The 13,660-nt window shown below is 48.8% G+C and overlaps 1 long non-coding RNA gene across 3 annotated transcripts in view; it reads right to left on the minus strand.

The window, feature by feature from the left end:
• Positions 1-723: 723 nt before the first annotated feature.
• The window catches only part of LOC128315857 (uncharacterized), a 30,050-nt gene continuing 17,113 nt past the window's right edge, over positions 724-13,660 (minus strand). Inside the window, exons 7-9 of one of the 3 annotated variants that reach the window (XR_008298964.1) lie at positions 13,081-13,189; positions 2,169-2,320; positions 724-1,449 (exon numbers count right to left, since the gene is read on the minus strand). This is a non-coding gene — a long non-coding RNA (uncharacterized LOC128315857). Of the gene's footprint in view, positions 1,450-2,168; positions 2,321-12,543; positions 13,190-13,660 lie in introns of those variants that run through there. The other 2 variants (XR_008298963.1, XR_008298962.1) reach the window with 2 other exon arrangements.

Consider the following 13,660-nt stretch of genomic DNA (forward strand, 5'->3'; position numbering starts at 1 on the left):
GTTAAAATCAAGAGTAGGACACTCACTGAGCCACCCAGTTGCCCTGGTGTTTTTTAATTTTCTTAGGTATTGTTAAGTAGCTACTACTTTGGAAAATATCTATGTTTTGAAGAGATGCCTATTGAAATGTTTAAGGATAAAATATTTTATTAGCTTCTCTGATCTTGTTACTTTAAAATACTGAAGCAGAAGAAAAGTAGGTAAAATGTGGTGTGACAAATGTTAAATCTGAGTGATGAGTGTATTTGGATGTGTGTGTTCATCATACTATCACTCTGTTTCTCTTTATGTTTGGAGTTTTTAATATAATGAAAATTTTTAACAGATCAAGAATATTTGACCAATTATTACCAAATCTGGGTATTTCACATAAAGAAATCCACAGAGATCTGGCCACTGGGTCCATATTTCCAAATGGAAACATCTGGGCAGGGACTGCTCCTTCAGTTCCTCTGTCCTCCACATGCCCTTCTCTCTGCTCACTTCCTCCACTAATTTACCTGCCTGGCCCTTGAAGACATTTGTGTTTGCCTACAAAGACCCAACCATGGGGCGCCTGGGTGGCTCAGTCTGTTAAGCGTCCGACTCTTGCTTCGCCTCAGGCCATGATCTCACGGTACCTGAGTTCAATCCCCGCATCCGTCTCTGCACTGAGAGTTGGCTGACAGTGTGGAGCCTGTTTGGGATATATTCTCATTCTCTCTCTCTCTCTCTCTCCTCTCTCTCTCTCTCTCTCTCTCAAAATAAATAAACTTAAAAAAACCCAAAGATCCAACCAAACATACGAGCAACAATTAAGCCATACCTCTGAGTTACACAGAGAATGAAGGCTCCTGGTAAGGACTCAGGACCAGCTTTAGGAGTGCAGAGTGAGTATCTGAGGACCCAGGCAGTGGGTCAGGGCCCAGGGGACTTTCTCAAGGCAGTGCGGTTGGCGCCCGAGGGGGGGTGGGGGGTGGGATGCCTTAATCATGTGATGTGAGATCACTGATTACGTGTGAACATTTATCATTCTACTTGCCCACCCACACACACTTTTCTTATTTGGGGATGCCTCTACCTTTTGAGTTTATGTCTCCCTAAAGTAGAAACCAGAAACGTACCTTCCCGGCTTCCTTTGCAGTAGGGGCATAGACGTGTGACTGGTGTCCACCGATCACGAGTTGGGAAGTGAGGGCCAGTTTGGGGGGAGGGTGTCAGAAGCCCCCACTGCCCTAGGCAGCAACAGCCCTGCAAGCAGCCACACGTGGCCCACACTCCATCGGGATGGCAGTGACATCTCCTCACAGCAGCTCTGCCTTGTCCCAGCTCTCCAACCTGGCCTGGCGTCCTCACAGCGATTCTCAGGGGCTCCCGAAAGCCTTTTCTGTTCACACTCGCCACAGCGGGGTCTGTTGTTTGCAGCCAAGAGCTCGGAGTAATTTACCACCTGATCTCCCCATCCTGTGCCTAAAGAGCGAAGGAGACAACATTGCTGGGATGCAGTCAGAGCCCTTTGCGCCCATGTCCTCCACTTCTCCAAGCCCCGGTCGTGCGGGGAGTCAGCCCCTACTGAGACGCGAAGCCCCAGGGTGCTGGGGTAACACCAGCAGGACAGATGCTGAGGGAGAGAATCACTGTTCCACTGGCGAAGTCTGTAAAAAGAGCAGTGTCTTGTCTACCTTGGCAATTTACTTCGTGTTTCTTGGCACAGAGGAGTCAGTCTCCTTAATCAGATCATACAAATGAGAGCTGGACTTCTGCCAAGCCAGCCCAGCAGAGTTTCCCTGGGGCCTGTTTGAAACTTAAGAGTGTCCTGTGATGAATACTTCTTTCCGGGTGCTCGCGAAACTCAACGGATAGTTATCACCTTGGCCCGAGGACCCCATGAGCCTGGGATCCCCAAGATTCCTAGAGACCAAGTGCGGTAGATATGAGCGGGGAAAAGGGGGAAGTAAAGGGAAAGAAAGCCGCACCCATAAATTCAGAATATTGAGCAAGAGACATCCAAATCAATTAGCCCAATGATGTATAGCAGCCATGTCTAAACACTGTGCTGTGACTCAGCTCTGTTGGTGCCATTGTGGAGATGAAACCCATGCACGTCCCGGGCTCCAGCCATCCACCCAGGGTCCCTCTCAGCACACGGTGGAAGGGAGGGGAAGACTTCCACTGGATTTTCCACTCACCCAGCCCAAACTCGTCCTTAGCCACCTGGGTCCGCCCACCTTCCTGCCTTTCTCTGGGACTTGAACCAGGAACATAGTTCTCCAGACACATGTGGCCACAATCCAGAAGCCAGCCACACTGAAACTCAGGAGACATCATGGAGTGACTTATACTGCAAATAACAATAAATAATAGCCAGCATTTTGACAATATCTACTGTGCACCCCACACCGTTCTAAGAGCCGCAAGTCAAACCTTGCTTTAATGTTTTATCGATTGTCTAGACAAAGTGTTGAGAAAATGTTAAGCATTCAGATTAAACTTGTAAGTGTGTTATGCCTGTGGTCATTTCACTGTGAATAGTGCACACACGCGTGCACAAGCACACACGCGCACACACACACACACAAGCCTGGGGAAATATTCTTCCACTATTCAAAAACAATGATCTGGGGCACCTGGATGACTCATTCAGTTGCTCATCTGGTTCTTGGTTTCAGCTCAGGTCATGATCTCACGGTTTTATGAGTTCAAGCCCCATGTCGGGCTCTGTGCTCACAGTGTGGAGCCTGCTTGGGATTCTCTCTCTCTCCCTCTCTCTCTCTGTCTCTCTCTCCCTTTCTCTGCCCCTACCCCACTCACACCATCTCTGTCTCTCTCAAAATAAACAAACTTAAAAGTAATAATAACCTGATTTAGCAAAGAAGTAGCTTACGTTGTTGATTAATGAATGAAATTCCAACATGTCTTTGTTTTCTTTCATCTTCCTCCTTCACATAAACCAGAAAAGTGTCCACCAACATTCACGTTAGATCTAGAGTGAACCACAACCATAGGCTGGCAATGGATATGAGGGTTTAGCACAAATCATCGTAAGTGTTTTGTGTGAATCAATTGTTTGTGTCGAATTTATAGTAAAGAGTATGTCTTTTTTTTTAACTTTTTTTTAATGTTTATTTTTGAGAGAGACAGAGACAGAATGAGAGTCGGTTAGGGGCAGAGAGAGAGGGAGACACAGAATCCAAAGCAGGCTCCAGGCTCTGAGCTGTCAGCACAGAGCCCGACAGGGGGCTCGAACTCACAAGCTGTGAGATCATGACCTGAGCCAAAGTCAAACGCTCAACGGACTGAGCCACCTAGATGCCCTAGTATGTCTTTTTTTTTTTTAATGTTTATTTATTTTTGAGAGAGAGAGAGAGAGAGAGAGAGAGAGACAGAACATGAGCAGGGGAGGAGTAGAGAGAGGCACGCACAGAATTTGAAGCAGGCTCCAGGCTCTGAGCTGTCCACACAAAGCCCGACATGGGGCTCAAACCCGTGAACCCTGAGATCATGACCTGAGCCAAAGTTGGACGCTTAACCGACTGAACCACCCAAGCACCCCTTATTATTTTTTTTATAAATGATGTGCTATACAATCTTTGAATCAGTAAAATTTGTGTACATATGTGTGCATACATTTTCCCTACATCCTCTGGTGGACCCCTAAGATTTATCTTCTCATCTCTCACCAGGGGGCAGCAAAGCACAAGCTCAAGGTCTCCCGTGTCCTGCATGAAACCTCAGCGTGCCAGCTGGCTTTGGGGCTCCTTCACTCCAGTCTGGGAGTCTGTGGATTGCTCCGTTTTGTGTCAATTCAGTGATTCGTTTAAGAGGATATTTTGTTTAATATTGTATTCAGCATTCAGTTTTTAGGTTTCTCACTGGGAGATTCACTCAGGTATCTAATCTACTACACTGGCCTTTTCCATTGACACACGGGCACAGGGGGCCTGGCTAACTGAGGAAGCAGGCTTTGCTTGTTTGTGCTATGTGTCCACTCCACAAGGATGCAGACTCAGCCATCACAGTACATGCAGCAAATTAATGGATGGCACCTGATTACTGGGCCATTTCCTGTCTTCTCCTGAAACGTCTTTGGAATCAGGGTGTGAGGGTTGGGACAGCTACGTCGTTCTGTTGTGGTTTCATTTTGCAAATGGTACAGGTGGCTTTGGCTTGGGTGTGAGTTATTATTGTTGCCATCACCATTATCAACATCCTCACCATCACCATCACCATTATAATCACCACCATCTTGGTTCTCCTCCTGTCCCATGCAGTTTGGGAAGAGCCACATTCCATGGAAGGGGAGCCATTCCTTTTAACTGGCATCCTTGGCTGACCGGTAGCAGCTGGGCCCCTGTTTTAGTCTGTTTGGGCTGCCAGAACAAAATGCCACAGGCTGAATGGGTTAAACAATAGAAATTCATTTCTCATGGTTCTGGAGATTGCAAGTCCAAGATCAAAGGGCTGACCAGGGGCGCCTGGCTGGCCTAGTGGGTTAAGTGTCCGACTTTTGATTTCTGCTCAGGTCATGGTCTCACGGTTCATGACTTTGAACCCCGTGTGGGACTCTGTGTTGGTGGTACAGAGCCTGCTTGGGATTCTCTCTCTCCCTCTTTCTGCCCCTCCTCCACTCATACACACACACCCTCTCAAAATAAATAAATAAGCATTTAAAAACAAAACAAAACAAAAACCCCACAAAGTGCCAGCCAGTTTGGTTCCTGGTACAAGCCTTTCTGACTTGCAGAAGGTCACCTTCTCACTATGCCCTCATGTGGCAGCGAGAGAAAGAGAACTCTCTGATGTCTCCTCTTATAAGGACACTGGTCCTATAGGATCAGGGTGCCACCCTTATGACCCCACTCAACCTAACTCCAAATGCAGCCCCACTCAGGGTTAGGACATCAACATTTGAGTCTTGGGGGGACACAAGTCAGTCTATAGCCGTCCCTCTGACCAGGAGGCCCATCATCAGCTATAGAGTTGGACAGACCCAAGTTCAAAGCCCAGCTCTGCTACTTACTAACTTTGTAAATAAAATATTTCACCTTTCGGCCCCTCTGTTCTCTATCCTGGGAAGTAGAAATAATAAGTTCCATTTCAGAGCATTGTGATGATTAGTACATTAGCAAAAGTGTAGAAGGTAGCTTGTGCGATGCCTGGCAGATGGCAAGGGGCTCAACATATACTTTTCTGGATGATGCCACTCAAAGTGTGGTCCTCGGACCGGGAGCATTGCCTGAGGTCATGACAGAAAGGCCTGAGGAGTGCCAGGCCCCGTCCCAGTCCTGACAAATCAGAATCCCTGTCTTCACAGCATTCCCAGTGATGGGACACGCATTGATGTTCCAGAGGCACGTTGAGAATGCGGTGGTATAATTCAGGGAGGCTCGGGGAGGGAGCCGGGGCCAGGCAGCCTTGTGATTGCCCTTGGCCAGTGAGGGGCCCCAAGGAATGCTGGACTGGTCACCAGCGGTTACAGAAGGCGTGTCCTGGGCCAGTTCCTCTCCCGTCTGAACTCCTAGCTGTTGACAGAACCTGCTGTTTCTCATCTCTGGGTCTCCACGCCTGATACTCTCTTCCCGGCCCTTTTCTGCCAAGCTCCTTTCTACTTATCCCCGAAAACTTGGCTCGAAGGCCACCTTCACCCAGAAGCTGTCTCTGCCCTCCCCCCATTATCTGGTCCCTTCCAGCCTTTTCACCCCATGCTTGTGCAGTGGCCACTCGCAAGGCTCCAGGGATGTGGAAAAGTCCAGACAGTTGTCAGTTAGGAGGCTGAACTTGGGATTGAATGCCTGCCTCTGTCACTTCCCAGCTCTGTGACTTTGAATGAATCTCTGAATTTCGAGGAGCTTCACCTTCTTCATGAGTGAAATGGAGACACGGTTCCTCTGAGAGTTAAATAAGATAAAGGGCGTACGGCAGGCAAGACTTTGCAGCTGCAACCAGGTGCCCGAGAAACATTGCCCTTCCTCATTTGCTTGAAATCAGCTTAAGTCTGACTCCAATAGACCGGAGGAGCCTTCAGTTTCAGTCCTAACCGGGGCCTCCTTCCTCCCCAACGCCCCCCCACCCACCCCCACTGCCCTCTCTGCTCACACAGTGATCTTGGCAACTTTCATGACTTGTGGAGGACGGGGGAAGGGCACTAGATCCTGAGTCCCATGCTGAACGGCACAGATTGGCATGCTTGAGCATGTAGGCTAGTGTAGTGTGGTTAAGAGGGAGGCTCTGGGGTGGGTCCCACCCCCACCACACATCCGCTGTGTGACTATGGGAAATTGGCTTAACCTCTCTGATCCTGATTCTCTCAAAATCCTCACAAGGGCCAGGGATTGTTAGCCCCATTTCGCAGGAAGGCAAACTGGCTCAGAGAGGCCCAGGTCATGTGGTTGAAAGTGCTGGCGCCTGGGTGGCTCAGTCGGTTACGTGTCTGACTTCGCCTCAGGTCATGATCTCGCTGTTTGTGGGTTCGAGCCCCGCGTTGGGCTCTGTGCTGACCTCTCAGAGCCTGGAGCCTGCTTTGGATTCTGTGTCTTCCTCTCTCTCTGCCCTTCTCATGTTCATGCTGTTTCTGTCTCTCAATAATAAATAAACATTAAAAAAAATTTTTTTTAAGTCCTGGCAGAGGCACCTGGGTGGCTCAGTCAGTTAAGTGTCCAACTCTTGATCTCTGCTCAGGTCATGATCTCACGGCTCATGCAATCTCGAGCCCCATGTCGGGCTCCGAGCTGACAGAGCAGAGCCTGTTTGGGATTCTCTCTCTGCTCCTCCCCTGCTCACACACTCTCTGTCTCAAAATAAAAATAAATAAACTCAAAAACACATTAAAAAAAAAAGTGTTGGCAGGGGCACCTGGGTGGCTCAGTCGGTTAAGCACCTGACTCTTGGTTCCAGCTCAGGTCATAATCTGATGGTTTGTGAGTTTCAGCCCCGCATCGGACTCTGTGCTGACAGTGCGGAGCCTGTTTGGGATTCTCTGTCTCCCTCTCACTCTACCCCTCCCCTACTCATGCTCTCTCTCTCTCTCTCTCTCTCTCTACCTCTTTCAAAGTGAATAAATAGGGGTGCCTGGGTGGCTCAGTCGCTTAAGCCTCCGACTTCCACTCAGGTCATGATCTTGTAGTTTGTGGGTTCAAGCCCCGCGTCGGGCTCTGTGCTGACAGCTCGGAGCCTGGAGCCTGCTTCAGATTCTGTGTCTCCCTCTCTCTCTGCCCCTCCCCTGCTCATGCTCTGTCTCTTTCTGTCCCTCAAAAATAAATAAATGTAAAAAAAAAAAATAAAAAAACAAAGTGAATAAATAAACATTAAAAAAACAAAAAACATTGGCAGATTCAGGATTTGAATCCCCATGTGTGTGATTCCAAATACTGCCTGTGATTTTACATACAGCAAGCTGTTGCCCCTCCCAGACTTACCATTTTGTAGCCTCAGGGTGGTGTCCTGCCCCCTGTTAGCCCGGGGCCCCTGCAATGGGCAGGGGACTATTTATTTGCAGGCCCTTGCCCCATGCTCCCTCCTCCCCTCCACCCTCTCTCGTCTTCCTCCATCCCAACCCCCAGTGCCCACCCTGTAGGTGGCTGGGAACAGGCTAGCTGTTCCTTAGGCGTTAGTCTCAGCTGGCTGCCTCTCCTCCCCCTCAGATCTCCCTTATCTTGGGCCATCAGAATCTCTCCTGCCTTGCCCCCCAAGCCAAGGTCACCTCCAGAGGGTTTGGCTTGCTCACTACACAGGCTCCCTTCTGCCTGGAAATGGGGGATGGTTTTAAAGAGCCAGCTCCTTTCCTTTCCGGAGTCCTCTAGTTTCCATGTCAGGGGACCATGATGTGAAGAAGGGAAAGGATAGCGGGCCTCAAACTAGAATTTTGTTCCACGCTTTGAACCTCGCTCATTGTATAACCTTGGACTAGTCACGTCGTCTTTCTGGGCCCCAATTTCCTCAACTGGGAAGAATGTGGCTGGACCAGACACTTCTCCAAGATCTTTTCCTTCTAGGAGTGTGACTAAATCTGTGCCCTGCACGGCTTAGTGAGTTTGTGACAGGTGTGTATGTATATATATATATAATACATTATAATAATTATAATACATTATATATGTATATATAATATACATATTTTTTCTTTAATTAGGAATTCTGGCAAGCCTGTGTCTCAGGATGAAGTCTCACAGACTGTTCAGCCCAGAGCAGGGGAAGAGAAAACCAATACCCAGGGGCCAGGAGGGAGCAGAGGCCGAAGCAGGCAGAGGGGACAAGAATCCCAGGGCTCAACTTTGGCCTGGGACCAGAATCAGAGACAGAGGTCTTGAAAGTGGGGTGCCTGAGCCCTACTCCAGAGCAATTAATCAGAACTTCTGGGGGTTGACCTGGGTATTCGTGGGTTTTTTGTTTGTTTTTTAAAGAGACTCCCCAGGGAAGTCAGCTGTGCCATGAAAGCCAAGAACCATTGTTTGGGAGCACTGGCCCTCAGACTGGAGCCCACCTCTGCATCCCTGGAAGAACTTATAACACACAACCTGCAGTTTCTGACTCAGCAGGTCTGGGATGGAGCCTGCGTGAGTCTCCGATTGCTGCATTGTTTTAAATGAGGTAGACACACAATGTTAGTTTCCAGTGTACAACATAGTGAATCACTCCCCACATTTTGCCGTGCTCCCTGCAGGTATAGCTACCATTTCTCTGACTTATTTCTCTAAGCCTAATGCTCTCCAGGTCCATCCTCTTGCGGCTTTAGCAAATCACCACAAACTTAATGGCTTACACAGCACAAATCTGTTACCTTACAGTGCTGGAGGTCAGGAGTTCGAAATGGGTCTTGGTGGGCTGAAATCAAGGGGCCGACCGGGCTGCATTCCCTCCGGAGGCTCTGAAGGAGGCCGGCTCCGTCACCTGTCCCAGCTTCTGGAGCCCACCTGCCTTCCTGGGCTTGCGGCCTCTCCCTCCACCCTCCTGCCCTCCATTATCACATCTCCCGCCCTGACCCCAGCACACCTGCCTCCCCATTTCACTTACAATGAACCTCTTGACTGTCCTGGGCCCACTCAAATTACCCAGGATAATCTCCCCAGGTCAAGATCCTTAATTCAATCAGCATGAGAGCCCACGTGAAGTAACATTTTCACAGACTCTGGGGATTAAGAATGGGGGGGCCGCCGAAGCCAAGGGCACACTCTACACACTGCATGTTAGCTAACTTGACAATAAATTGTATTTGAACCCTTTAAAAAAATAACAATAGGGGCGCCTGGGTGGCTCAGTCAGTTAAGCGTCCGACTTCGGCTCAGGTCGTGATCTCGCGGTCCGTGAGTTCGAGCCCTGCGTCGGGCTCTGTGCTGACAGCCTGGAGCCTGTTCGGATTCTGTGTCTCCCTCTCTCTCTGACCCTCCCCCCATTCATGCTCTGTCTCTCTCTGTCTCAAAAATAAATAAACGTTAAAAAAAATAACAATAATGTGAGCCAGGATTCTGGATACCACAGGGCCCAATAATTTGCATTTCTCTTTTTAATGTTTATTTATTTTGAGAGAGAGAGAGGGTGCAAGTAGGGGAGAGCGAGGGAAAGAGAGAATCCCAAGCAGGCTCCATGCCATCAGCACAGAGCCTGATGCCATGAACCGTGAGATCATGACCCAAGCTGAAACCCAGAGTCAGATGCTCAACTGACTGAGCCACCCAGGTGCCCACAAGCTTACAGGTGAGGCTGATGCCGCTGGTCTGGGAACCGTGCTTTGAGAACCACCACTTTGGAGTTTACAGGGAATGAGATCCAAATGAGGTCAAGCTGTCCCAAGAAGAGGGTGTCTAGGGAGGGGTAGAGATGGGTAAGGAGGGTTTTGGCTGACACTGGGGGAGACGATTTCTCTTCTGCTGTTCCTATCCCGAGTCCAGAAAAGCCTCCAGGAAATGCATAAAAAGACATTCTAAGTAAGATGGTGTTTCCTTTGGGTGTGACCCTGGGGACCCACCCCAAAGCGGGAGCAAGTAGGCTCAGCCAATTTAAGTCATAGGTGGGAGAGAAGTTTTCGAAATCTTTCTTCACACGCTGCATATGGGCCCCCACGGGATGGAGCCGTGTAGATAGTAGCCCAAAGGCATCACTCTGTCCAGGTGGCACTCAGAAGTGTCACCTCCCTACAGACTGATACCTTTAGGACCTACAGCCTGAAGCGCTCCCATCCCCTCTCCGATCCTATGGCACTGTAACCTCCCCCTAAATCTCTTTTTCTTTCCCTTCTCTTCCCTTCCTCTCGCCCCCTACCAAGTCCTGTCCAACCTCCAGGAAAGACTTTCTTCCGGGACACTTCACAAAGTCCCTTCCAGGTTTTACCATGTCCCCCAGGTGTCCAACCTTTTCCCTGACAACTGAGACGAGGGCTCATTTCATTATTGTTTGTTTGTTTTTTACTTATTTGTATTAGGTCTGGGTTCAGAAAGGTCTTGAATCAGACCCCCCTCCCCCCGCCCTGTGACCCACACCTCCCGTGCATGAACTGCCCAGCTAAAAGGGGGCTGTCTGATCCAAACTCTTCAATTCAGCCAGAGAAAACGTGCCAAGGTCCCCAGTTTGTCAGCAGCAGGACAAAAGTTTGTGTTCCTGACTCCTGGACCAGTGCCCTTTTAGAATCGTCTTCCTTTCGTTCTGGGGATCAAACCTGAACTATCGCTAGGGTGACCCTAGCTATCACCCAAAACAGAGTGAGAGGGGGCATTATTAATAATTACACCAGGACAGCAGGTGTAAACAGGACTGCCCTGGGCAAATGGGACACATGATCATTCTAGCATGACATCTGAATGCCACCCACTTGCCCACCGGGAAAGCTTCTCTGTAGCCTTATGACTAAAGAGACCATGAGAACTCGTTCTCACTCTCCACACCCAGTGAGGGGCTGGAGGACCAAGCAGCCTTGAGGGTCTGGTCTTCCCAGAGATTTTCAGGGTGCTCCGCAGGTGACCTCCCTAACCCACCCGGAGCTGTGTATGCATAAACAGAGGCCCCATTTTACGGTCCCTGCCTAGCAGAGGGTAAGTGCCCTGCCAAGCCCAGTAGAACTCTGATTTCTGGTGCTTCCCTCTAGGTCATACCCACTGAATCAAAGCTCCATGTTGTAGAGTTTGAGTCTGCTAGAGCCGCTTTTTTAATGTTTATTTTTGAGGAGAAAGAGACAGAGCATGAGCAGGGGAGGGGCAGAAAAAGAGGGAGACACAGAATCCAAAGCAGGCTCCAGGCTCTGAGCTGTCAGCACAGACCCCGATGCAGGGCTTGAACTCACAAACCATGAGATCACGATCTGAGCCAAAGTTGGATGCTTAACCGACTGAGCCACCCAGGCACCCCCAAGAACTTCTATTTTTTTTTTAATATTATTATATGTTTCATGTTTGAACAGGCAGCACATTCACTGGAAAAGTATTAAAGGCACACAGTGAAAGTCTTCCTCCCGCGGACCTCCCCTCTCTTACTTCTCAGTCCTCACCTCCACTCTCAACACTCTTCTTAGGAGTGACTTGTTATTTGTAATTCTTTTGCTATTCTAGTTCCACTGCCTTTCCAAATAAACTTTAAAATGAGCTTGTCAGGGGACGAGCCTGGGTGCCTCAGTCAGTTAAGCGTCTGACTCTTGATTTTAGTCAGGTCATGATCTCAGTTTATGAGTTCGAGCCCCCGCGGCCGGGGGCTCTGGGCTGACAGTGCACAGCCTGCTTGGGATTCTCTCTCTCCCTCTCTCTCTGCCCCTCCCCCACTTGCACTCTCTGTCTCTCTCTCTCAAAATAAATAAATAAACTTAGAAAAAAAAACCTATAGCTCCCTTTTTTTAAAAAAAAAGATCGGCTTGTCAGTTTCTACAAAAAAAAAATGCTGATGGAATTTTTGGCACAATTGCATTGAATCTACAGATCCATGCGGGGAGAATTTTATTAAGCCCAGATTCCAAAACACGAACATGGTCTATCTCCCCGTGTTTTGGGCTTTCTTTGGTTTCTTTCACCAATGCGTTGTAGTTTTCGGCACACATATCTTGCACATATTTTGTTAGATTTCTACCGAAGTATTTCATGTTTTCTGTTGCTACTGTAAATGATGTTTTCAATTTTTTTCAATTTCCTCTTGTTTATTGCTAATATATAGAAATAAATTTGAGTTTTGTTTATTGACCTTGCATCCCGTGACCCTGCTAAAACTCACTTATTAGTTAACATGTATTAGTTAACACATAATAACACTAATGTTTTAATATTAGTGACAATCGCCATTCCTGCATATTCCCCCCCCCCTTTTTCCCTTTTTTTTGCTCTAGTGTGTATTACTCTCTAGCACTTTATAATTTGTCTACTTTGTTTAACATTTGTCCTCCCCAACCCGTATCATTAGAAGGTAAGATTCGGAAGAGCAGAGATTTTTGTGTTTTACTCACTGATTCCTTTTTTTTTTTTTCTATGTTTTATTTTTTATATTTGAGAGAGAGACAGAGAGAGAGAGTGAGTAGGGGAGGGGCAGAGAGACAGAGACAGAATCCGAAGCAGGCTCCAGGCTCTGAGCCGTCAGCACAGAGCCTGACGTGGGGCTCGAACTCACACACCGTGAGATCATGACCTGAGCCGAAGTCGGACGCTTCACCGACTGAGCCACCCAGGCACCCCCCTCACTGGCTTATTTCTTAGTGCATAGGAAGCACTGAGTACATAGCACTTAATACACACCATTTGATGGAACGAATCAGTGAGTAGTGGCCTCCTACAGAATAAGTGGGCCACATTGAGAGAGAAAATTCTTCTTGCCACCTAAGGTGTCCCCTGAGGTGTGGGGGATCAGAGAGAAGATTCCATCCTCAGCAGACCAGGTCGGTTAGACAAGGTGACCTTTAAGCTCTTTTCCAGCCTCCTGAAAACAACTGTGAAACTTGCCTGAGTTCCAGAACGGGAGTACAAACACCGTGTGCCTGACCGGTGTGGGGGGCAGGTGTGTGCTGTGCGGAGTAGCACAGGGAGGGCCGGGTGACTCTGGACGAGGCAGGGGATTCCAACAAGTTGGTCTGTCTGCGAGAAGCATCTTCCCATTTTCCGGGCGTGCGCCGCACGGAACCAGCACCCAGGAACTGCTTACCCACAGCGGCTGCTCAGGACCACAGAAGCGGGGAGAAGGCTAGCTCTTAGGGACCCCGTGTGCCCTCCTTACTGAAGGCGTGAGCGTCTCCTTTGCTTCTCCACGAAGCCTGTCAGGAGGGGAAGAAGTGGGTGGGTCCTGTTCACTGCTCCTTCTCCCCTCCAGAGCCTCCCTCGGTGCCTGAACAGTAAGGGATCCCTAGCACCCGGGTGGCTCAGTAGGTGAGGCATCCAACTTTGGCTCAGGTCATGATCTCACAGTTCACTTTGTGAATTTGAGCCCCACGTCAGGCTCTGTGATGACACCTCAGAGCCTGGAACATGCTTCAGATTCTGTCTCCCTCTGTCTTGGCCCCTCCTGCACTCGCTCTCTCTCTCTCTCTCTCTCAGAAGTAAATAAACATTAAAAAATTTTTTTAATTGAAAATTATATTTTGGGAAAAAAATAAAAATAAAAATTATATTTTGGGGCTCCTGGGTGACTCAGTCCATTGAGCGTCCGACTTCAGCTCAGGTCATGATCTCGCGGTTTGTGCGTTCAAGCCCCACATCCTGCTCTCTGCTGTCAGTGCAGAAGCCCA

The sequence above is a fragment of the Acinonyx jubatus genome, chromosome B3 (assembly GCF_027475565.1).
Source record: "Acinonyx jubatus isolate Ajub_Pintada_27869175 chromosome B3, VMU_Ajub_asm_v1.0, whole genome shotgun sequence".
In the NCBI taxonomy this organism is placed as follows: Eukaryota; Metazoa; Chordata; class Mammalia; order Carnivora; family Felidae; genus Acinonyx; species Acinonyx jubatus.